This window comes from Meleagris gallopavo, chromosome 1 (genome assembly GCF_000146605.3).
Source record: "Meleagris gallopavo isolate NT-WF06-2002-E0010 breed Aviagen turkey brand Nicholas breeding stock chromosome 1, Turkey_5.1, whole genome shotgun sequence".
Taxonomy (NCBI): domain Eukaryota; kingdom Metazoa; phylum Chordata; class Aves; order Galliformes; family Phasianidae; genus Meleagris; species Meleagris gallopavo.
Window position 1 is genome coordinate 129,915,927 of NC_015011.2, and position 23,931 is coordinate 129,939,857.

Sequence of the window (23,931 nt, forward strand, 5' to 3'; positions counted from 1 at the left end):
GAATGCACTCTCATGTATTCTTCAGGTATCTGCTTTGATATCCAAGTATGATAGAGCTATAGACTAAGCTAGATTTGGACCTTCAGTCTGTTAATGCTGTAGCATTCAGTCATGAACTGGTTTCATTAGCCTTATGCTGTTTTCCTAAGCTGTGCTGGAGCGGTGAAGAAGTCTGGAAAACCCTGCAGTGCTGGAGGAGTTTGTCACCATCCAGTGATGAAGGTACGAGGCCAGATATCTGAGCCTGATGTGAGGTAATATTTCCTGCCCTTTTTTTGTCAATAAAATCCAAGTTTCTCTAAACAGCTTTGGTGATGGGACAACGCTTCTTCTTCTTCTTTTTTTTTTTTTTTCTGAGAAGGGTTCCTTCTTAATGTGTGTGCCAGAGAGACCTGAACAACAGCTACCCCATCTCAGTCATGAAATACTGTATTTTGTTGTGATGTCCAGGTTGTGTAGCTAAGATCATAAAACTTGGTGAAGAGAGACCCCCTTGAAAAGACATTTCTGCTCATGTCCCTTTATGCCTTTTATATCACTATTTCTCTTTTATTTTATGAAATATATCTTTCTACATTATGGTCGTAGTTCAAAGCGTCATTGAACGGAGTAACGCTTGATTGTGCTGTTTTTGAAATGCAAAAGTTTATTTTTGGTTCTGTGTCTTTGTTATCCAGATATATTCATACCACATTGACTTATAAAAGTTACTAGTACGGAGGAATCTCTGTCCTAAGAACAGTGTCTTGAGCAATATCCAAGCTTCAGGGAACCTTTACTAAGAAGCCAGTACCCAGTAGCACCCAATTTTGAGTTTTCCATACATACAGGGCTGCCGTGCATCTATGCTCATCAGATGAGAGGTGAGAGAACCTAACTGACTTACTGAAATAACAGTTTGACCTTCAAGCCTTCGCCTATCAAGCACACTAAGATAAAGTGGTACCCATGAATGCTTATAAACAACAAAACACAGGTTGCAGGGGCACCTGCTGTGCTCTCCTATGTGCTTTATTGAGATAGCTGATTGGTAGCTAGAGGCCCTCCTGCCATGTGCTGCACAGCTATAGTTTCATGAGCAACTTGCTTTCTGTCCCTTCCCCAGGAGGAAAGGTGCAGCACACTACGTTGCTTTGGTTGAATTTTTATCCTAACTCTACAAGCTGCTGTTTGTGTGCAGTAGACAAAGTGAGGCTTAATAAAACATAGGTCTCACACAGAAGGTGCAGATTTATGCTGTTCTTAGATTCTAGGGGAGATCGTTCCCCATTAAATAAGGTTTATTGCCATGGGCTATTCTCACTCAAGTGAGGAGAAATCTGGCCATCACCACCTTTATACAGGAACCCAAGGAGAATTTGGGACTCAGGCCAGTGAGTACTTTGAAGATCAGGGATATAGGCTGGACTCACCAATTTAAAAAGCCAAATAAGGAGGTTCTTGTCATAGCCTGTGGTGATGGTGAGTGCAGCAGCCTTCTTTAGGCACTGGAATTTCCTAAGAATCTACGGTTTCTTGCTCATAAACACAGCATTGCTCTAGTCTAGACAAGAGTTGACAAAAACATGTATAACGAGGAACAGATCACCTTCTGTGAGAGAAGGGAGGAAGTATTTGACAACTGGCAGCAGCAGGGTGTGGTAGAAAGACAGAACTCAATGCCTGTCAGGAGCTCTTCTGAGGGCTGACGTGATTCACTGACTGTGGGCTTGTAGTTTCAAACAAAGACAGTGGGAAGCCCCTGAGAGTACTTCCCATCACACACCAGCACAACGTCTTTCTGTTGCAGAAGTAGCTTGTAACCATCTCCACCAGCTCTTCTGAAAGTCCCAGGAATAAGCTGTTGCCAATTATATTGTTGTAGAAAGGTAGAACTATTTTACATAAATCACTGTTGATGTGCAAGCCCAAGTTGGTACTATTCTCCACTTGCTTGGAGAAGAGAAAGCTCTGGGGAGACCTCATTGTGGCCTTCCAGTATTTGAAGGGAGTGTGTAAGCAGGAGGGGGAAAGGCTGTTTACGAGGGTGGATAATGATACAACAAGGGAAAATGGTTTTAAACTGAGACAGGAGGTTTAGATTAGGTATTAGAAGGAATTTTTTCACATAGAGGGTGGTGACGCACTGGAGAAAAGGTTGCCCAAGGAGGTTGTGGATGCCCCATCCCTGGAGGCATTCAAGGCCAGGCTGGATGTGGCTCTGGGCAGCCTGGTCTGCTGGTTGGCGACCCTGCACATAGCAGGGGGGTTGAAACTGGATGATCATTGTGGTCCTTTTCAACCCAGGCCATTCTACGATTCTCTGGATAGAGCTGTGAAAACTGCAATACTCCAAAGGAGTGGAGGCAGACAAAAGGTGGCTCAAAATGGCCACGTGAATATGGCAAATCAGTAGGATCCAAACAATGCCCTCTAGCATAGTCAAAAGCAAATTTCAGCAGGCTCATTGTGACTAGTAGTCACAATAAGCATTCAAATATCATACTGGGCAGTTTAAGAGCTAGATTTGTCACTGCACCCATAAAGCAAATTGGTACTACCCTCCCACACAGATGAGAAATGTAACGGATAGCAAATCACACCTCATCATATTAAAAATGTATTAGTTACACTATGCTTTCTGCAGGAACCAAATGATCACCAGTTAAAACACGGGAGTGTGACCAAAGGGCTATAAGGTGGTACTGTCACATAGCTATCTCCACAGACAGCTTTATTGGCTGGGATTTCAACCTCAGCCTCAACTTGTCTCTTCCTGTAGGGATGGTAACTTGTAGCAGCCCCACAGGATGCTGGATGGTCTCTTCTCTGACAAGGAAATGACATGTATTTTTTTAATAACTATTATTTACTACTAAAAATGTGACAAAATCTCTATTATTTCTGGTTTTAATTTGAAAGAAATGCATTTGTATAATTCATGATCAACTCTGGCTAAAAGGTTCTGGAATGGAGCTTTCATAATCAAACTGCTTTGCCGTAAGTTGGGAAAAGGAAAGAATTATCTTCTTTATTGAGGAGGTTTAAAAGTTCATATAACCTGAAATAACCAAGAGTATTTTACAACCCAACAACAAAAACACTTCAGAAATAAGTCTCCAGGCAAAATTAATTCAAAAGCGATGACATCAAAATTTTTCTTTTATTCTAGATGTCAGCATCTCTCATAAATAAATACACAGCTAGTTGGATGACTAGACAAAGCATATGAAGTCCTAAAAATAGGAACTAATTTAACAAATGATTTCAAAACCAAAAAACAGTTTGAGTTGCACTTAAGTTTGGTGCAGAGAGGAAAGGAGGTGTGGGGCAAGCCCCACTCAGGTTAGGAGGGAAGCTGGTGCCACTGTATCAGAGAGAGCAGCCCTATCAGTGAGCAGTGTTTCTCAAGGGAGCAGCTTTGGCATCGAGGCAATATGGAAGAATTCTGGCCCTGGCCATCAGCTCTGTTCATTTCTTAGGATGGTGTCTGCTTGGGTGGTTTGGCCACCAATGCTCTGCCAACAGATCCAAGAGCTGGCATAATCCAGGTCCATTTCTCTGGTCTCTCTTCAGCATCAGGCTTAACCTGATCCTCACTCTTTGAAGGAAATTGAAATGGAAGCTACAAAATAATAATCAGTACTGGGGTTGGAAGAATTGCTCAGAAAAATATGTTTCTGAAATCATGTAGTACTGCCATTTTGTTGGTTAACACTTTTTTTTTTTTCGGTTAAACTGCTTCGCTTTGCATAAAACTCAGAACTTCTCTGCTTTCTTTGGAAAAAAAACACGATTGTGCTGATTTGTGGTTTTTCCTTAAATGTCTGCGTATGTTTGCACACAAGATGTCAGTAATGAAGGAGTCTACTAAATTTACTTGGTGAAATTCTATCGGAGCTTGTGAAAAACAAAACAAACAAAAAAAAACCCAGCCCATCGAGTAAAAATGGCTTGATTGATGCAAAAGGAAGCACAGATGGAGGTAATGGGGTTTCAAAAGAGGAATTAGAGGAGATCTGAGAGGTTCATAAATCTGCAGCAGTTCAACTTTGCCAAGAACTGTAGTGGGAAATCCTCATTACGGGAGGTATTTCCACACCGTGTGTGCCCACGAGAGCTTTGCTGGGGCAGCTGTGGGGAAAGCATTATCTGGTGGTGACGGCAAGACCTGGCAATCAGCATTCCTGAATCCTGTCGGACCGCGGCTGCTGACTCACACAGCGGCCTTGGGTTAGTCATTCATTGCCAAATGCTTCGTCCTGACCTTGTCAAGGTGCCACGAATAAGGAAGCAAAACAGACTTACCTTGGGCAATGCTTGCAAACAGGTCTTATCCTGCTGTGCTGCAGCTTCCCTTGCGCTGGTGGCTGAGCAGCATGGCAGAGGAAGGAGCTTTGGGCCATGCTGGGGCATTTTTGGGGCAGCAGAATTAGTGAATTCTTCTGTGAGGCTGGAAATGTAGGGGATTTTTCTGTCTTATTCCAGTGGTTTCCCACTGGTATGCGGGTCAGTGTTTATATTTTTCCAGAGGTCTTCTCTGTGTAGCATCTCCTGTATGCTACCTCTGACCACTAAACCTGGGTTGGATTGTTTCCTGTTTCCCCACAGGAGATGGCACTCCTTCAAGAAATAGGCCTTATCTTTTCTTGTGGCCAGGTCTACTTTGTTTCAGCTCATGTCTGTTCCTAACGAGTTTTTTCCACACCAGAGTGAAATTTAGCTTAGCTAGGAGTATATTAGGTTGGATGTTTGGAAAAAATTATACTGAGAAAGAGTGATGAGGGCTGCCCAGGTAGGTGGTGCAATCACCGACCCTGGAGGTGTTCAAGAAATGTGTAGATGCGGTACTGAGGGGCCTGGTCAGTGGGCATGGTGGGGATGGGTTGCAAGTTGAACAAGATGATCATGGTGGTCTTTTCCAACCTCAATGACTCTGTGAAAGAACATATATCATAGAATCATAGACTTTTCTGGCTAAATCCTATGGCCAAAATTTCCTCATGAATCACTGTCATTCATCACATCACTGCATCTGATATTTGTGCATAGAAAACTTGGCCCATATTCCAAATTACCGAAAGTAATTCCTAAATGCCAGTTTTTGAGTGCAGCTGTCCATATTCCATTATTGGTAGAGATTCCTATTGGAATATTGGCTGCTGGAGGAGGATTTGCAAAGAGGGGCAATTGATGGCCATGCTGCAGAATTACAATCAAGTCTTTGGACCTGTCATCTGAAATAGGCCAGCCTATATCAGACTCAGGCAACATCTCATGAAGAACTACTACTAAATTCACCCTGGGACTTTCATCTGAAATGGGCAGCTCAGATACAAACACAACCAGTGAGTTTGACTGATCCCCATGAGAGCTGGAAAATGTTAGTTTGGTATTGGTCTCATCTTTGCTCTTCCAAGCAGAGAAGAGTAAGCCATTATGAGTGAGCCCTATGATCATTATTTTCTGTGGCTGTGACCCTCCAGTGACATTGCAATCCAAGAAACATTGCATTTACAACACACTGGTTGTGCTAGTGGGATTTGCAGGGAGTAAAGATTAGAAATCCTTGTAGGTGCTGACTCAGCCTGACTGCACGCTACAAGCAGCTCAGAAAGCAGTCTTGAACCACTGACACTTACCAACAAGTCAGATGTTCATTTCACAGGTAGATCTGCTCTGGTAGCTCATGTCCTGGGCTGCACCAAAAGCAGCATTTGAGCAGAAGTCTGAGGGAGGTGATGTTTCCCCTTTCTCACTCCACTCTCAAGAGACCACACCTGCAGTACTGAGTTCAGCTCTGGGTCCCCCAGTACAAAAAGGACCGGAGCTGCTGGAGTGTGTCCAGAGGAGATCACGAAGATAATCAGAGGGCTTGAGCACCCCTCGTATGGGGTCAGGCTGAGAGAGTTGGGATTGTTTAGCTTGGAGAAGAGAAGGCTCTGGGGAGACCTTACAGTGGCCTGCTAGAATCTAGAGGGGTCTACCGTGGGGAGGGACTCTATCATGAAGTACAGTGGTCAGACAAGGGGTGTTAAACTGAGGAACGGAAGAGTTAAATTTGATATAAGGAAGACATTTTTTTTTCACTATGAGAGCAGTGAGGCACTGATACAGGTTGTCTAGAGAAGCTGTGGATGCCCCATCCCCAGAGGTGTTCAAAGCCAGTTTGGATGGGGGCCCCAGGCAACTTGATCTAGTGTGGGGCTGAATGGTTTTAAGTTCCTTCCAACCCAAGCAATTCTGTGATGCCATGGTTCTATGGACTTCAAAGCCTCCTTTGTGCCCAAGCAGAGAGAGTTGTGTTACCATGTAATCACCCAGGGAAGTAGTTGATGTCCCACCCACAAGGTCTTACAACCCAAAATGCCCTGTAAGGAACCACCCTCCATCCACAGGAGTAGATGTCTCAATGTAGTAAGCGCCTTTCTTGTTTGTACTCTGTAACTCTATTGGAAAATCAGGCTAGTGGAATATGTTTGCCAATTTCAATCCCCTGATAGCATAGCAAGCTCTTATTTCCTTTGTGCTGCTTCCAGACACAGCATTGCTTTGCTTAAACATATTAAGTGTTAGCATTTTTATACTCTCTTAGTAGAAACAGATAAAAACAATAATTCTTATGAAGTCGGCCTGTTTGAGTTGGTAAAATGTTGAAAATTCCCAGTTGTCTTTGAATAGATGTATTTCTAAGTATTGCCCAAATACTTTGGAACAATATTCAAACCATAGCTTGTTTATGAAGTATTTCATTTGATGTTTGCAAAATATTTGATGTCTGCAAGCTATTGGATTTGACACTCAGCTCATGTGGGGTGCTAAGCAACAAGCTTCACAATGGCAGGGATGGAACTTCGCCACCGGCAAAGGGTGAATTACACACCTCTGCGCTTCTTTTTTGACTTTTCTGCAGATAGTTCATGTAAGTTCCTAAAGCTTTTGCAGAATGGCTTCTAATCCCTGGTAGATAACGCAATGGTTTATCCTGCAAGTTGCAGTAAATTACAGTTTTATTCACAGCGCACCTAAATATCTTATTTACTCTTTGAAAAGGCCTAAAAGCTAAACTCCTCATTCTGAAACTATTCACGGGCATATTTTCTGCCACAGCCAGAGTTTTGTATGTGTTACATGATGGGCTGTACAGTTGAATTCCTTTATTCATTGGGTACTGCGTGTGCAAATTCTTGTGGGGTCAGTAGGAGCAGTGAGCGGACATCTGAGAGCTGAATTCTGTCTGCTGAGACAAGCTGCACAGACTGTCAGATGGCCAAAGTGGTGAGAGGAAAGATGCTAATGATAAATTGTGGTACCATAAAGACGCTGGTATGCTGGAAGGATATAGAGGGACATGCCTTTAGGGACACAACCACTTTCCAGAGAAGAGGAAAGCTAAGGAAAGTGAGGATATTGAGAAGCTGGCAAAGAGAGGGAGTAATTGAAGCTAGTGGGAGAGCATGACTGTACCCACTGTCAGAGTTTCAGTGCACCAAAACGAGCACGCCTCACCCCGTAATGACACAGCTAAATGGAAAGATTTTGTTTCTTTTGTCTCCACCCGGTTAGATAAAGGTATAGCTAATGAAAGCTTGGTCACACCTGTCTCCTGGCATCTTTTCCTCTCTCATTACGTGTGTTACCTTCAAAGATAAATATATCTCAGCATAGAGATAAAGGGGGTTCTTTATATTTGTTTTCTGTTTTCTCTTTAGTTTAAGAGGAAATGCTTCATATCTGAAAAGCAAAAGATTACAAATGCCTTTATTCTTTCTGAATTTAGCCAGGTTGGTGGCAGGATGGGAGCTTTAGAGTCTGTTCATTTGATCCACTGGAGAACAAATATGTAAATAAAAACTTGTGCAGCATAGAATACAGCCCCCTGGAAATAGTCCATCAAAACAAGGAATTGAAGCCAGTGATTTGTAATTAATTTCATGTCATAAAAAAGAGGTATGGTTTTGTTTTCAATATTTTCATATATCTTTATATCCCTTCTGAAGGAATTGTGATTTGCCTCAAAATGCTTAGAGTAATGCAAGCATTTTAATATTTAGTGTAGTTTCTTCTAGACCTGCTTCTTTCATCAATACCTTCCCAAATGAAATCCTTCTTACATCTAGTAGGCAGCCCAAATCCAGATAACAGAGTTGGAACTACACTGTATTTAGAGATGAAGGCATGGCTCAGCATGTTAAGGAAAACAAAGGTCTCAGTTAAGCTTGGAATTGTCTTGAAGCTAAAGTCCTTCTTGAATGTACTGTGTATTTAGATAGAATATTTTCTCAACTTCATGCTTCTAACAGAATGATAAACATCCTACTGCTGGAACATTTACAGGTGCTTCATGCAACCATGTAGCTTGGAATAAATTGCTGCAGAATGAGTTTGGCTGGGGAGAAGTGACAGTACTTTTGTTCGTTGCACAAGCTTCTCAGTCAGTCTGTCTGCTCAGGTTTCTGGAAATCTCCATGGTCTGATTCACTATTTCCTTACTGTTTGTTCTGAGACTGGGAGTAACTATGCAAACACAATGTTGATGCAACATTGTAGGGAGTATCTGGGCTAATCCCTTCCATTCCGTTTCTGAACATGTTTGTCGTGAGCAAGGGCTCAGATTCCTTACTGTCTTCTCTCACGTGCTTCTGTGGGCCTCTGCAAAACGGACCTACATTCACACCATGAAGAGTTTAGCTAGAAGACTACATAGGAGCCAGGGACATGCTTTTTGAGATCTGTGCCATTTTTTGTATGCGTTTCGGGCAGCATCCGTCTCAGCTAACATTATGTTCCTACAGCATAGGCATCTACAGCTGAGCTGGTTCTCTCTTTGTGCCTTTCTGGTAAATGTGAGAAGCATCTGACCCTCTCTTGTGAAGAAAGGAATTGCATGCCAGGAAAGCCTCCATGAGCTGTGAGGGGATCCAGGTAACGCACTCAGATGTAGAAGCCTACAAATCACTTGGTCTTCCCACCTTTTGTGGCTGAGCAAGAAGCAGGGTTTGTTATAAGAATTAGCTCATTTACAGTAGCAGAATGTGTGAAGAAAGTAAAAGCAGCAGACCTTCAAGTCCTGTTTTCCAGTTCCTGATTCAGCAGGGAGTGTTATGTTGTTTTTGGAGATGTTCATAAGGGAGGAGGATTTAATTTTTCCTTTAAGGATTGAGAAGTTTCTAAGAGCGGGTTTGATTGTGGTTGTAAGCCTTTTTAGGAAAGAAAAGGTTGACTTCTGTCTCTCTTCAGTTGCAAAACAGCAGCACGGATATCACGGTGGTTTTCTGTTTCATTTCCCATAACAGAACTACAAAGATATGAAAGATTCTCTAGAAAAACACAGCTAGAAAATTGCGTTTCCTGACACTGGCTGTTTAAAATCAATTTGTTAGGTGGACAGAATGTTTTGGTATTATAAAATGTGCATGATATGACACTTGGCCAAAGACAGGCAGGACAGAGGGGACATGGGATGCAATTGAGTATGCTGAGGGAGTCATTGCAAGGCTGTTTTCCACCAGCTTTGAGAGGCTACAGTCATTGGGGAAGATTTTCAATGAATGGAAAAAGGATAATGCTGAATCTGAGGGGCAAGGAAGGATGCAGGGAACTGCAGGCTGGTTAGCTTAACCTCTATTCCTGAAAAAAAAAAACAAACAAAACAAAAAAAAAAACAGTAATTCTGGAAGCCATGAATAGACATGAAGAACAATGGGTTTAGCAAGGACAAATCTGACCAATCTGATTGCCTTCTATGAGATAATCAGGTCTGTGAACAAGGGGAGAGCAATGCTTATCAGCAAAGATGTTATGCAGCACTGACCCCAAGGGAGGCCATTAGCAACCAGTTGCTTATTGGATTTTTACCTCCAACAACAAACCTTTAAGCTCAGTGCTCCAGCCAGCTTTCCACCCACCTCACAGTCCACTCATCTGATAGACATTTCAGCAGTTTGGCTCTAAGCACCCTATGAGATACTACAGTAAAGGCTGAGCTCCAGTCAGGAGGCAACTAGCATATCTTGCAACAAAGGATATCCCAATCAGGGAAAAAAAAAAAAAAAAAGGAAAAACAGGTCACACAGGGAAGGCAGTAAGTGCTGGAATGGGTTGATTGGATAGACTCTGGAATGCCTGTCCTTGGAGATGCACATAACACAGCTTAACAAAGCCCTGAGCAACCTGATCTGAGACAGCCCTGCTTTAGTGAAGGAACAGCAGATGAGTGACACGCAACTAAACAGACCACCTCTGATCAAATTATTTTGTGATCCATTTTATGGTGTATGTGTTTATACGTAGGTGTATGAGAGGCTTTCAGAACCATGTCTAGCCCTGTGTGGGAGGCTAGTTAGTACTTTAATTCAAAACAGTCTTGTCTAGCTTTCTCCAAGAGAAGAGACAGCCCTGCAGGAGCTGATGTTTTCATTCCCAGTTCTGTTATGGAGCTGACAGGATCACCACTGCATATAAAAGTAATTACTGCCTATTTGAGAAAAGGAATATGTATAAGGCTATACAGGTCTCCTTTGAGGTCAGGTGTGGAAGCTGTTTGAACAGTGGGAGGGTGCCTGAGCTATCTGGCAGAGGAAGGGCTCTGGCACAGAGCTGTCAGCCTGGGTCATATCACTCCCAATACACATCTCTGTTATTTGTGTGCTTGTTTATTCCTCTGGCTCCAGCTCTAACATACAAGATAGTAAGAGTCTGTGGAAAAAAATTCAACATGGCCTTGCCATGCAGAATCATCTAAAGAAAAAAAGCAGCAGGGGTAGGCTCGAGGGAAACAGCAATGAGTGGCAGCAAATAACCTCTCTGTGTTTGGGACAGGAAGCAGAATGAACTTTAAATGCTCAGACAGATATCAAATATTTTCATGAGTATCCAATCTAAGAAATACGGTAATATTGATTTCAATGTCACAATAGAGATGTCAGTGGATAGGAAGACCCTACATTATGGGGCTACATCCCTGTGTGCTTTTTCCATCTGTGCTCATTCTCATTCTGGCTCTTACAGATGCATCAGGCAGTGTTCATCTGAGCCATTCTACGGCACAGTAATCTATGCTGAGATTCTTCTTGTGGTAGAGGAGATACATGGGTATCTTCAGGGCCTGATATCTCTCTTTTTGATAGCACACCTTCAGAACAGATATTACAACTTCCTGGCAGTCTCTGCTTCTTTGCAGGTACTAGAAAGGAAGTGTGGGTGGCAGCTCAAATGCAGATCTCTGCCCTGTATAAATATCAAGGTTGAAGATTCACCTCACTCTGATTTTTCAGATGTTAGATCCTTCAAAGGTTATAACTGCTTTGACCAGACTCTCATGGCACCTCCAGACAGGCAACCCACACCCCTTGCTTCAGGGGCTGTATGTGGGCTCCAATCCTGGCACCAGTCCTTGCTCCAGCTATGCTGTAGATGTACCTGTATCCCCCATTCTCTGCTGACCCTGACTTGCTCCTAGGCTCTCCAGGTTGGCTGCACATCGAGCTCCACTCCTGCTGTTCCTCACTGAAGAGACTGATTCACCATTTGACTTAAGGTCTCCTACTTAGCTTTGAGTTGTCACTCAGAAGTTTCTCATAGGGCCTCCATCAGCTCCATGGAGATGTCACAGCTATCAAAGGGATCTGACATGGTATGGTGTCAGACACCTGTGGGCAGGCAGCTGAATTTTGCCTCAAGTGTTTGCATGTGAGCTAAGTGTCTAAGCTCCTGTTATAGTCAGTAGGGGTCTAGACCAGGATCCAGATCAGCGGACCTTGCAGAGCAATTTGGCTGACAAAGTTTAGAAGTTCACTTCATGAAGAGCTGAAGACCTTGTGAGGCTCAGACAAACCAAGAGCAGCGTAGGCGGTACCTCAGGTCCAGGCACTCAAATTAGGCAAACTAAATCCCAACCTTGGTGACTAAAAGAAGAATGAATACATCTATATACATTTATTAGAAGAATATGAAATTCATCAGGCTTTGTGCTACCATTTGTCATTTTCATTGGGGTAAAGTATAAAAAGGCATAAGCCTGGTGGATGCATAAGATTCAATCTCTGTTTCTCCACATGCAATCACATACTCCTTTTCATCATACCCTACTACGCTATATTACATACACTCTCACGAAATGTATGCCTTCTCAAACAGACCTACAGACCCTCCAGATGAACAAGAATGCACTTGTTGTATAGAAGATTTTTTCTGCTACTGTAAATGAGAAATGTGGAAATATAAATAATTCTTAATATTTTGTCTATGGTTTTCTGTATTTTGATTCTATCTCTGTAATGGGTAAATGAAAGTATTAGTATTGTATAATAATTTATTTATTTTTTACAGTCTTCTCTGTTCTACAGTATTGTTACATCCTCTCCTGTTGCCATAGAAATGATTGATATGTCCAATCACAGCATTCTTGCCATACCCTCATCTCTACATATTGTGTGCCTTGCTCTTTAAACTAGACTCTCACTTGGCTTTTTGATATTTTCGATTATGCTCTGTAGAAAGAAAAAAGATTGAGAGGGGAGAACTTCGGCATTCAGAAGGCTGTAACTAATCCAAAAGACAAAGTTACATATATTAATAATGTGAATCCACATGATTTTACTCTAAGTCTTGTGACATTTGGTTCTTTTATTAACCCCTGATTCCAATAAGCAATGACTATGGGAGAATGTTAGCATCCTTTCATTCCATATTGCATGTAATAAACAATATATGGATTCATAGCCACGGAATTTGAAAGATCAAAAGTAAATTTGAAGAACTGCCTTTTTGAGTGTGAGCTGATTTTAGGGAGAATAAATCAGGGGTTTTTCAGCTTCGGGTTTCTCTCTTGAAAAAGCAGAAGAGAAAAATAATTAGTCAAGATATTCCTTGATGTGATGCAATGAGAAGCAAGCGGCCAGAATGACCAATTTAATTTAGTAATATGGGCTGGCTCCTTCCAGGCTCAGATGTCCATTCCACAGCAGTTTATCACTCTATGGAATACCCCAGGGCTGCCTTTGCTCAATTTCTGCATGGCTTCCCCTTTCCCCACAGCAGTGCCTGGGGGGATATGGCACCAGACAGAGCTCCTTTTCCCCTGATACTGGACAATAAGCCTTTTTTTCCTTTTAATTCCTTTGCTGGCAGCCACATGAAGGCAGCCACGCAATCCCCTGGCTCCTCTATACAGGCAAAAAGACTTTGTGTTCATCTAAGGCATTTGCAACACGGGAGCATCTTCAGCTCCGGGCAAGGAAACCAACAGCAGCTGGGTCTCGGGAGAGGGCCGCACAGCTTTCATCCCCTGCTAGCTGCTCTTGCATTGATACGCAGCGTTTGGTCCATGTCTTGATGGCTGCGTTAGCAACAAAAAGGACTTCCTCATGCAATTCGACCAGAGCACGGAAGGGCTACAAGGCTGCCAACAAACCTTTTGCTTCTCTTCTTGCCTTTTAGGGGGCTTTATAGCCCGATGTTGCCTGCCTAGACTGTTTTCTATCAAATGCCACTAGGTGGCTCAATGCTGAATTCACTCCGGGCAACAACTTTCAGTGGGATGTATGGCGGGGGGGGGAGGAACTTAGGAATTATCCTTGGGCGATGAGCACCACCCTCATCGCTTCTGTAATTTTCAGATCTCGGTTGCAGATGCTGGAGGAGGGAAAGGGGCATCCCAGCAAAAGAATGAAATGGGAACGAGCTCATTCTCCTTTCTCACGTGAAATGAAACGGGGAGTTTTCTCTTGATTTATTCCTTGAGAATTGGGACAAGGGATAGCCTGGAGCCTAGTAGTCCTCCCTAGAATACCAGTCACTCTTTTTCTTTTTTTTTCTTTCCTGATAAAAGAAATATGTGTATTCTTCTTTTCTTTTAAGCTCTACCAAAGGCAATTGTTACCATCATTAAGGGCTTACTTTGACCTGAGTTTGTCTTGAAAACCACAGTCGATAAGGGGTCTATCCAACATGCCAAGAAAAGAGCTTTCACTGGCCCACCACATGACAAGACTGATCCCCACAAGCTTTTATGACTGACACCCTCCTGACCTCTTTCCAGGCATGCCCTGGAGGAATTGCTAACTCTCGGTTTTCTTGCTTCTCTCTCTCCCAAATCTCTGTTTTCCTCACATTCCCATTTCCTTTTCCTCCACAGTGCATCTTGGGTTGCCATTCACTTTGTGTGCAGGGCTTTATGTGATTTCCTGTACCAGGAACTCTGCACCCATCTCTTTTTTTCCTCTCCCAGACAGTGCAATTCCATATCCCAGGAAGGCAGTGTCTCTTTCCCTGTCCCCTCACTGTTACTTGTCTGCACAACAATCCTCTGGCTTGGTGCAAGCTTCATTTGGTGGTGACAGCCAGGGCATCTCCCAGCACTCCCTCCTGCCTTCTACTTGGAGTACTTCAGCTCTGAGTATTGCTTGGGGCAAGTCTGAGTTTGTCAGGATGTCAGCACCTTAAGGGCAATGAGGAAGAGGAGAAAAGCTGAGATGGAAGCATTGTTGAGCAGGTGCCATCATCCAGTCTTTTGAACAGTGAACAAATTCAGAGATGCTTGGATCCAACGCTATGCTAAACAGCTGGCCCATCCCCCTTCTCTGGCTTTCCCATTCCCCTTTCCTTCCCCCATAGTCAGTGGGGTTTTGGCCAGTGATACCCTTCCTGACGTTTTGGATTTGATTAGAAAATAATCATATGACGTGCAGGCAGGCAAGCACAGAAACCCTAACAAGTCAAACACGTAGTTTCACAAGCTCTGACAACAAGCCAAATATCCCCTCCTTTGCCCCTCTTATGGGCCTTAAGAATTCCCCATTTAGGGACATAGAAAGAAATGTAAGGAGCACCAAGACACAGCAGGGAAAGCACTTGCCTGTGTCTGAAGCTGAGTGCAGGGAGGCTTTGGTTTCTGCAAAAGGAGCTATTGACAAATTAGATGTTCATTTCAAAGTGTAAAAATACACTTCTTCTGAACTTTGCTGTTATTATGGAAAAATGGATAAGAAATGAATTTGAAAGCCCCAACTAAAGATTTGGCTCTCCTTTAGCTCCTGTCCCCACAAACACTGCTTGCCTTCTCCCCAGAGGGCTCCTCCTGTCTTCCTCATTTTTAGGGTGGAGGCTAATGAGCCTCCTCGGCCCTGGTAAGTCAGGATTAATTAACCTGCAGATCCCTCCGGGCTCCCAACACCTGCTAACAGAGAATCCAGCCAGTCTCTCACGGTGCCTTTCAGCACGCAACAAGCTTTAGCACCTGGGATAAGGGAGGGCTGCAAACTCTGCTTTTGCCTGGATGTGTTTATAAAGGGGAAAAAAAAATATATATATATATATAGGGGGAAAAATATAACCAAACTTCAGAATATTTTGCAAGATTTTATTTTTTTGTGGTTTAATTTGGATCTGCAACTTTTTCTGCATGGGAGGGGGCATCTGCTAGCAGGCAGCTCTGTTTCTCACCATTCCCGGGTTGGGGAGGCACTTCTAGCTGAGTTCTGCCTCTATACTAATGGGCACCTCTCTCTGCTGGCTGGTGGCTGCCATCTGTGGCAAATGTTGTAGAGGATGTAGTCATTCATCTTAGGATGCAGTTATCTGATGCAATGGCTCTCTTGGGACTGATTCAGGACCACTATGGTAAGGATATTGCAGCTAATTGGATTTTTTCTGCCCCAGGCTGGGTTTCCAGATGTGACATGGCAGCATTGCTTTATTAACCCAGCAATGCTCACCTACTCTCCCTGTTACAGAGGAATGGATTTATTTTTCTCTTTTGGTGTTGAGTCACAGTGTAGTGAGGGTGTTCCTGACAGATTCTGAGCAAGAGCCAAGTGACTGTCCTTGCCTGCTAGAATTTTACAGCAGGCACCAAGCAGGGCTGCCACCCTGCTGAATGTTGGCATTTAGTATTTCAGGGAATATTTCCTGTTATCTCTACTTGTAACTGACTCGTTTCAGAGGACCGGGCAAACCAGAAATAAAAAATTCCCAGCAACATTCTTTGGTGATTCATTCAGGTGCATAAAGCCTTTCCAAATGCTCCCCCGTAGCTAACAGGACAAGCATTTTGTCTGTATTTTGCTGGCTCCCATCCCACCAGAGCCTTAACCAAGCTACTTGTGAACTGCCACCATCCAGCCCTCCCCCGCTCTGGCCTATGTGCTCTTTTCCAGCACTGTGCCACCCTTGGTGCTCTTGAGCCCTCACCACCTCACCACAGCTGTTTTGTCACCCTCACTCCACAAAAACACAGTACTGGCTACTACCACTAGAGCCTGTGGCTGGGAAGTAGTTACATGGCTTCGGGCTGACACGGAGCAGTGGTCTTGTTTCATCTGCCCATGCTGCTCGCTGGATGTTTGTTCCCTTCTATGTCACCTCTTGGAGAGAGATGAAAGACAGAGGCCCAAATGGAGACAAAGTGACCTGCTGGAAGTTGTCATAAGCAAGCCCCGCTTCCCTCACAGTTTTGCTACATGTTTCTACCAAAACTCTCCAGGACTCTCCAGAAACCTGCAAACAACCTTGGCAATGGCCTCCATAAATATTGCTCCACAGCAAGAAAAGCCACGTGCAATGCCATCTGCATCAATTTTAGAGGCTTAACTCCTTTGGAGACCTTATACCTGTGGACATATCTGTTTTTGTCTAGCCTATTTTCCCTATTTTTCCACCTCTCCCTCTCAAAATTTACCTCTTTTATATATTTTCCTCCATCTGTCAGCAACAGGACAAGTCTCCTTTAGTATGGAGAGCCAGCTGGCACTTCTTTGCCCCCCACTCCCTCTGCTAGAACCAAAATAGTGGTCCTTCTTATGATCTTCCAACCTGCCTTCCCACACAGTTCCCTGTGAAGCATCCTCCTAGCATGCTGTACTTGGCTTGCCTCAAGGCTGCAGCTCTTTAACTAGAAGACACGCTTCTGGCATTCCTGGGAACCGAATTAAAGTCATGCTGGCAGCTGCCCTCTGCCCTTGTCTATTGCAATAGCTCAAAATGATGCCAGCAGCCCTCTGGGCTGCATTGTGAAGAGGGTTGCCAGCAGGTCGAGGGAAGCGATTATTTTCATCTGTTCAGTCCTGGTGAGACATCTCTGCAGTGCTGAGTCCAGTTCTGGGCTCCTCATCCAGTACAACAGAGACAGGGACTTACTGGAGCAAGCCATAAAAATGATGAGGGACTGGAGCATGACACACGAGGAGAGGCTGAGAGAGCTGGTACTGTTCAGCCTGAAGTAGAGAAGACTCGGGGAGGATCTTATCCATGTGCACAGATACTCAATGGGGTGACTAAACTGTCAGACTAAACAGTTCCTAGAGGCACCTTCCAGCCTCTGCTGTTCTGTGATGCTGCTTGCTGATCTTCATGCCCTACAGTTAAGTCCCTCTACCTTTACTCCTATTATCCCTCAACCATCCCAAAAGGGCAAGGTGATATCCACTGCTCAGTGGCGGAGCCTCTGCCCTTTTGTTGCCGAGCAGCGCAAAGCTATTTGAGAGAGAAGGACAGGTGGAAACAGATACTGACTCGGCATTGTGGGCGTCCCCCCCCCAGACCATGCTCAGCTCCCCAGGTGCCTCTGCAGAATAGATTTGAGGCCCTGGAACCCGAGGGAGAGGTGTGTGCAGGTGTGGAGGGAGGCCCACCCGTGAGGGTGCCTCGAGGGAAGCAGTCACCCCCGCGCCTCAAGACTTCCTCCACCCGGAAGGATAGAAGGGTGGTTGCAGCGACTCCCTGCTGCAAGGAACCGAAGGCCCTATATGCTGGCCTGACCCTACCCGCAGAGAGGTGTGCTGCCTCCCTGGGGCACGGGTCAGGGACATTGCTAGGAGACTTCCCAGACTGATCTGCCCTTCTGACTACTATCCACTATTGATAGTACAGGCTGGCAGTGAAGAAGTTGGTGAGAAAAGCCTGAAGGCTATCAAAGATGACTTCAGGAGACTGGGGTGGGTAGTTGAAGGAACAGGTGTGCAGGTGGTTATTACATCTGTACCTTCAGTGGCAGGAAACGATACTGGGATGAGCCTAAAAACCCATCTCTTGAACAAATGGCTTAGGAGTTGGTGCAAATGCAGGGGTTTTGGTTTTTTTGATCATGGGGCAATTTACTCGGCACCCGGCATGATGGCTGCAAATGGAAGCAGCCTGTCTCCATGGGGAAAGAGGGTTCTAGCCAAGGAACTGGCGGGACTTATTGACAGGTGTTTAAACTAGGTATGAAGGGGGAAGGGGACAAAATGAGGACCGCTGGGGCTGAGGAGGCAGTTCGAGGCTCCAAACAGAACTTGATGGGTGGAGACAGTGGAGTTCAAAGGCTTGGAGAGGGGTGGGGGGATGCTGCTTCTCTTAAGTGTCTGTATACTAATACGCGTAGCATGGGAAATAAACAGGAAGAGCTGGAGTTCTGCGTGCGGCTGCGAGGTCATGATCTCATTGCGATCACGGAGATGTGGTGGGACAGCTCGCATGACTGGAATGTTGTCATGGAGGACTATGTGCTTTTTAGGAAAGATCGGCTGGCTAGGCAGGGTAGTGGAGTTGCTCTTTATGTGAGAGAGCAGTTAGAATGTATTGAACTTCACTTGGGGGAGAGTGATGTAGCAGTGGAGAACTTATGGGTGAGAGCTGGTCAGCATTTAAACAGCTCTTCTTCCAAGCTCAGGATTGGTGCGTCCCTGTGAGCAAGAAATTGGGAAAAGGTGGCAGGAGACCTTTGTGGATGAGCAAGGAGCTCATGCGCAAGCTCAAAGGAAAGAAGAAGGTCCATGAAATGTGGAAAAAGGGTCTGACCACTTGGGAAGAATATAGGAATGTAGTCAGGGCTTGCAGGGATGCAACGAGGAAGGCTAAAGCCCATCTGGAATTGAATCTAGCTAAAGTGATAAAGGATAATAAAAAAGGCTTCTTCAAGTATGTTAATAGCAAAAGGAAAACTAGAGAGAATGTGGGCCCCTTACTAAGTGAGGGGGGAATTCTGGTAACGGGGGATGCTGAGAAGGCAGAGATACTGAATGCCTTCTTTACTTCCGTCTTCAGTGAAAAGGCTCTCCCTCAGGTTTCCCACACCCTGGAGGTTAGTGAGAGGGTCTGGGGAATGGGAGACTTCCCTTTAGTCAGGAAAGAGGACGTGTGTGAGCGCCTAGGCAGTACTAAGGTCCACAAGTCCATGGGACCTGATGGGGTGCATCCACGTGTGCTGAGGGAGCTGGCAGAGGTCATTGTCGAACCGCTCTCCATCATTTTTGAGAGGTCTTGGATAACAGAGGTGGTCCCTGAAGACTGGAGGATAGCCAATGTCACTCCGGTCTTCAAAAAGGGCAAGAAGGAAGACCCGGGTAATTATAGGCCTGTCAGCCTCACCTCCGTCCCTGGAAAGGTGATGGAACAGCTTGTGCTGGATACCATCTCCAGACAACTGGGAGAAAAGGAGGTTATCATGAGTAATCAGCATGGGTTCACCAAGGGGAGGTCATGCTCAACCAACCTGGTGGCCGTCTATGATGCTGTCACATGCTGGGTGGATGGGGGAAGAGCGGTAGATGTAGTCTACCTTGATTTTAGAAAGGCATTTGATACTGTCTCCCACAGCATCCTTATAACAAAGCTGAGGAAGTGCGGGATAGACAAGTGGACAGTGAGGTGGGTTGAGAACTAGCTGACTGGCAGAGCGCAGAGGGTGGTCGTTGGTGGTGCAGAGTCTGGCTGGGTCTGTGCTGGGTCCGGTCTTGTTCAACATCTTCATCAATGACCTTGATGAGGGGATAGTGGCCACCCTCAGCAAGTTTGCTGATGATACGAAGTTGGGAGGATTGGCTGACACGTCTGAAGGCTGTGCTGCCATTCAGTGAGACCTGGACAGGCTGGAGAGCTGTGCAGTAAGAAACCGGATGAGGTTCAACAAAAGCAAGTGTAGGGTCTTACACCTAGGGAGGAATAATTGCATGCACCAATACAGGCTGGGGGATGAGCTGCTGGAGAGGAGCTCTGCAGAGAGGGACCTGGGCGTCCTGGTGGACAACAGGTTGGCCATGAGCCAGCAGTGTGCCCTCGTGGCCAAAAAGGCCAATGGCATTCTGGGGTGCATTAAGAAGAGCGTGTCCAGCAGGTCGAGGGAGGTGATCCTCCCCCTCTACTCTGCCCTGGTAAGGCCTCATCTGGAGTACTGTGTCCAGTTCTGGGCTCCCCAGTACAAAAAAGACAGGGATCTCTTGGAAAGAGTCCAGCGGAGGGCCACAAAGATGGTGAAGGGCCTGGAGCATCTCCCCTATGAAGAAAGGCTAAGTGAACTGGGTCTGTTTAGCCTTGAGAAAAAGACGACTGAGAGGGGACCTGATCCAGGTTTATAAATATCTGAGGTGTGGCGGCCATAGTGGTGAGGCCAGTCTCTTTTCAGTGGTACGTGGAGACAGGACGAGGGGAAACGGACATAAGCTGCAGCATAGGAAGTTTCGCACGAATGTGCGTAAGAACTTCTTTATGGTGAGGTGACAGAGCACTGGAACAGGCTGCCCAGGGAGGTTGTGGAGTCTCCTTCTCTGGAGATATTCAAGTCTCGCCTGGACGCCTACCTGTGCGACCTGGTGTAGGGAACCTGCTTTGGCAGGGGGGTTGGTCTCGATGACCTCTAAAGGTCCCTTCCAACCCCTACAATTCTGTGATTCTGTGATTCTGTGAACCATCTTGATGGTGTGGTGTTTGGGGCTCCTGGAGGAAGTGACAAATTAAATCCTCTGCAGCAGATACTTAGAATTACCTGAACAGCTGAAAATGCACACCTAGTTTAGGAGTAAATGACAAAAAAAGACCTTGCATAGGGTGTTAAGTCCAGGCAAGGCATGCGCGATTCATCCCATCTAACTCTGTGTGTTTACAGTATAACCATTTACGTGTGAGTTGTGCATCTCAACTCCTTTCAGAGTCAGTACAGAGAAATACGCATTTCTTGACAGTGATTTGTGTGACCTGTTCTATATCATACAAGATGAACCATGCTCAAGAAGTGCCTTTCTTTCATTGATAGCTTTCATTGATTCCTACCTATAAAATTTGCACAGAAGTGTATCTGCTATTAGTTAGAGTAAATTTTTACACACCATAAACTGCAGTGAAATTTGATGAACATCTCTTCGCCTCAAAATAGGACTAAACAGGCAACTAAAAAACATAGGCAAGCCACAGAATGCTGGAAATTCATACAAGAAATCTAGGAGCAGAACGGATCCCTTCTTTTTGCTTCCACCAGAGAGTACTGTTGAGGTACAGCTCAGAAGCAATTTAAGCAACAGGACGACACTGGGCCAAAGCTTAGGGCCCCAAACACAATCCTACCTATTCCTTGTGTGGCTGGGCTCCTCAGCCCTGAGTCTGTGGGATTTTAGGGAACACATTAGTTGCTCAGTCCATATTACAATCTCTGGAGTGAGCAGAAAAGAACTATGGAAAACTGCAGCCAGGGCAAGGTGTCTCAGTATGGAGATATCTTAGCTCTTCCTTTGCAACTGCTAGCTCAGGTTTCTTTGCATACATGCACCAGGAATGATCTCATGAGGACAGATGATCTTCACCTCATCATGTTGTTGATTGAACTTACAAGAACAAGCAGCGAGGAGGTAATATTTGTCCTCGGCAGTGTTAGGCCCACTCTGGAGTCTCAAATGACTGAAGAATACTGCAAGATGGCACAGCCTGTCTTATCTCAGCATTCAAAGTATGTAGAGGCAGCACAGCATAAAACTATGCCTTTTGCACATGCTGGCAACATATCTGGAGAGCATCGACAGAAATCTGATCAAATATGGCAGAAATAGTTTGCCTATGCAGCATGATGCCAGCATGTTCTGTAGGAAGCCAGATTGCATAAGCGTGCTACACATAAGCTGAGGTGGCAGTGTGGTGGGTGTGTGCGTAGGGTGAGCCTGGGTGCCTTAGCCTGTCAAAGTTGCTGCAAGGGTTCTGTAAAAAGAAAGCATAGTGGCAGATTTCATTAGGCAAAGTCCTCTTTGGGAAGGACACTTAGCCCCAGGATTCTTCAAAGGAAATGACAACTTTTAGATATCTGTGTGTATTAGCGTGGTTGGAATTAGATAATCTTAAAGGTCCCTTCCAACCCAAACCATTCTGTGATTATGTGATTCTATGATTTTGGAATATTTAGGATTGCAGAAAGATTTAAGATTGAGAAAAATTAAATAAAGTCTTGCCAAGAAAAAAGGCACACAAAGAGTCATCAAGAATACAACAGTTAATCTCTAGTTAAAACTAACTCCTGGTTTAAAAGAAATTGTGACCTGTGATTTCTTAGCATTTGGATAAAACAGCGATCTTTTTTTTTTCTAAAGTGCTTGAGACCTCAGATAACTACGTAAGATTTGGGTGATATTAAGTGTAGATATTATCTGTTGTCCTGTAAAATAGAGTATGCAAACATGTTGGAAAATGCTGTATGATGCAAGAAAAGATTTTATGTCTAAATAGAACAGTATTATCTTGTCTGTGTAACATTTAATCTTCAAAAAACTATAAAGTATTTCCATCTTACATTATTTTGGTGGTGAGAAGAAAGTAGCATGGAAAAAATGCTTGGAATGCTTGACTCTAGGGTGTTGGAACCTTATTTAAAACTGTAATTTCATCTATTTGGTATTGAATCTTTAATGGTATGAAAATATATCATCATGTTGTTTCCCAGCAGAGCTGAATGAATGGCAAGGCCGAGCCTTCTTTTTTCCTCTGCTGCACATGTGCCCACCTTGGCAAACCAAAGGACCAGTTCCAGTGCTGGCATGATTCTATGGAGGTCAAGAGTGTTCCAGCTACAGGGTTTTTTGTCCCCAGTCTTGTTAAAGTTCAAGTACAAGAGAAGGCTAGTTTGGAGAGCTCACATTTATCCTCATTGAGCAGAATTTCAGATCATGACAGTAGTAAAAATATGTCCTTAATCTCCTGGAGGAAATCAAGGACTCAATCAGGCAAAGAATAGCAGGGAGTTTGAGTACATCTAGCAGTATCCTGGGGAACTCTGCACAATGTTCTTTCCAAATGCTTAGGAAATGACACAGGAAACATCCTTATGCAGAAGCACGTATTTGCATGCCATTAACGTCCCACTTCCCTCAGTGCTTAAGCTGTCCTCTAAACTGGACCTTACTCTTATGATGCTCATCTTCATCTCATCATTTGTCCTTATGCGCTTCTACCTTCCTGGAGTAACTTCTCACTTTGGCTTGCGAGGGCTGGGAACAAGAACAATCAAAGCAGCAAAAGCAATTCTCAAGTGCTGTTGGGAAATCATGTGCTGTTTTTCTATTCTTTGTATAAATTTTCCTGCTTTTTCCATTTCAAAGCAAATTGAACAGAGGGCAGATTGCCTATTCACTGCCTAACGGCACACTTACTTCCGATGATAAATGCTTGCACTAAATACACAAGTCTTAAGTGGGAGAAGTTGGTCAACAGAGCTACTATGGTATTTCACAAGAAGAGCTACACTCTTTTGCAGCAATTAAGTCTCTTACCCATTGGCTTCACTTTGCTAGTCTGATGAGTAAATGTTATTTACCAAATATTCCCAAGTATGCAGGACCTTGCAGCTGAAAATCTTACAAATTAGCATTGCAAGAGCACTGACCAGCTGCCCAGCATTGATCTCGCTAGCCTGAGTTATTTTCAGTGCAGACTTCAGCACCTGATCTCACCACACCAGACTCTTCCATGTAGTCAAAGCTATGACATCATTCCTCTACCCTTCTTTAGCTGTGCTCTGGAAGTACTTACTTCTTTCTGCCAGCAGTTAAAGGCAGCTTAGACAGACATCCAAAATGCTTACCATGTGTGGACAGGTGAATCCCACAAGTCTTGTCCTGATACGGTAGTTCTTTGTGAACCTTCTTTATTCAAAAGTGTTTCTTTTGTGATTAGAAGGTCCCCAAACTCTCTGCATTTCAGAGGACAAAAGGATTTCATTGA